Raw genomic sequence first — 2,134 nt, forward strand, 5'->3', positions numbered from 1 at the left:
TCCCATCGCCGTCACTGCGCCCGTGCTCTTCGCTCTCGCCCCCGCCAGCGACGACGTAGCAACAGATCATAGAGGCCAAGGACTGGCAGGACGACGACGACTGGAGGACCGAGGTGGACGAGACTGAGCTGGAGGACGCACTGGTGACTTATGAGCATGACCTTTTTACGATATGGATACATGAAACATGTAAATACGAGAACTGGTCCCTTAATACTGATTGAAACCGGTTAGAAGCGTGGTACGAATGTCGGCAATGGTTGACGCTGCTGTTATTGCTGTTGCAAAGCGTGTTGTAGACGCGCTCGGGCTTCCGCGTCCTCGCGGGCCAGCTCCGAGATGCCATCCCCCCCCTGCGGTTTTGAAGACTAGAGAGCCCAATGTAACAGTCCTGAAGAAGCTGCAGTTTTTCCTCTACACCCGAATCGTCCGCTCGATGCTTCAGCTTCTAAATCGATTGACTGAGTGAAAGCAGCAAATCTGCATCTTCGTGTGCATTTTGCTGTAGGATGGACACGTCCAGAGGATATTGGAGTGGCGCAAATCCAATTCAGAAATTAAGGCGAGTATCATCACCAGTCTGACTCTCACAACGGGTGAATAAGTGGGTAAATAGTCAATCCCGTATTTCTGCATAAACCCCTTGATTGCCAAACGAGACTTGAATCGGTCAACATCGCCTTTTTCATTCCACGTCACTACCAAAACCCACAATGATCTCAGTATGTTGATTGGATTGGCCGGTGTTGACCTCGGCCAACCATGCCTACCCGCCCGCAAAGCGGGTGGCACTCGTCTAGTAAATCCAGTTTAAGCGGCACGTCATATCTCGTGTTGCGGTCGTGGGTTAGACACTGCAATTAAGGAAATCAATAGTTCGCGTTGGACTGTGCGAGACTGGATGAAGAAGAAGGAAAAGATTGAGATTTGTTGTGGTCTCAAAAGGCCTCGTGAATTCGAAGCAGTTGAGTTTCTTTAAAAAAAAATGTTATTTCAATTCTGTTTTTTATTTTAGAGAATCTGAGTTTTACGTTTTAAAGAAGAGGCGATGTAGCTTGTCTTTCTTTGCCAAAGTGTTGTCTGGTTTTGCAATTTATGTTTCGTTTATGCGTTTCCAAGATAGTTTTGGCCAATAATATCGGATGGCGTATTTTTAAGTAGCCCCCAGTTTACTATGGGTGGTGGTGGTCAGTGGTGGCGTATTTTTCCGTGGTTGTCTGTAACCGAGCGCGGCCGCTATGCGGTGGTAACTTCTGTTTGGTTGCTGTTAAGGTTTTTGTTCCATTACGCAGAACTGACTGTAAATGTTTGGACAATTGTAATTAAATCTAGTCACTCAGAGGGCTCCAAGTTATTTATCACCAATCTTGTTTCTTCTATTCTTTGGATTTTGACCAATTATTTAGCCGAAAATGAAGACAATTTACGTGTGTGACGGACAGACAGGTTGCTGCAATAGTTGTTTAAGACTAGCCTCGTTCACAGCGGAGGTGGCATGGTTTGTTGGAGAGAAGGTGCCCTTAGCTCCAAGTGTGCCGTGGCGCCGCGAGCTTTCAGTGCTGATCATATACGTCGCGGTTTCGTGTACGGTCGAGGACCCCGAATGTTGTAGTTTTGTGTAATCGAACTACTTAACCATTCCACAGTATCCTGTCCGTCTGAGGGCCCAAGAATATCGTGGTTTTGTGTACTTGAACTACATTTTCGTAATCTCATGCGTTCCCGTACACTCCCGTGCGCTTCCGTGGTTCCGTGTGTCTATGCGGTTTTATGGCCTTGTGGTGTGATTCCGTCGTCCATGCTCTCGTGCTCTACCGTGGTATCGTACTCCGTTGTTGTGTACTCATTTGAGGTCTGTATATTGCAATCTCACCTCCTTCCATACTCTTCTGTCATCGGTGGTCTCACCACCCTCGTTTTTTCAGTACTTCCGTCTATCCCTGGTCATTGTTGGCCAATGCTCTTACTTGTTTCGGTGCTGTTTCCCGCTTCGTTTCATGCCCTTCCGTTGTCCGTGTTCTTACCACTCATTACTCGCTCGTGTTTCCCTGGTTTCATGCAATGCCTAGGTTACGTACGCCTCCCCAGTGCGATGATTTTCCGCCTTTCAGATCGCTTCCGTACTTCCGCTTCC

Source organism: Phytophthora parasitica, assembly GCF_000247585.1.
Source record: "Phytophthora parasitica INRA-310 unplaced genomic scaffold supercont2.13, whole genome shotgun sequence".
NCBI lineage: Eukaryota > Oomycota > Peronosporomycetes > Peronosporales > Peronosporaceae > Phytophthora > Phytophthora nicotianae.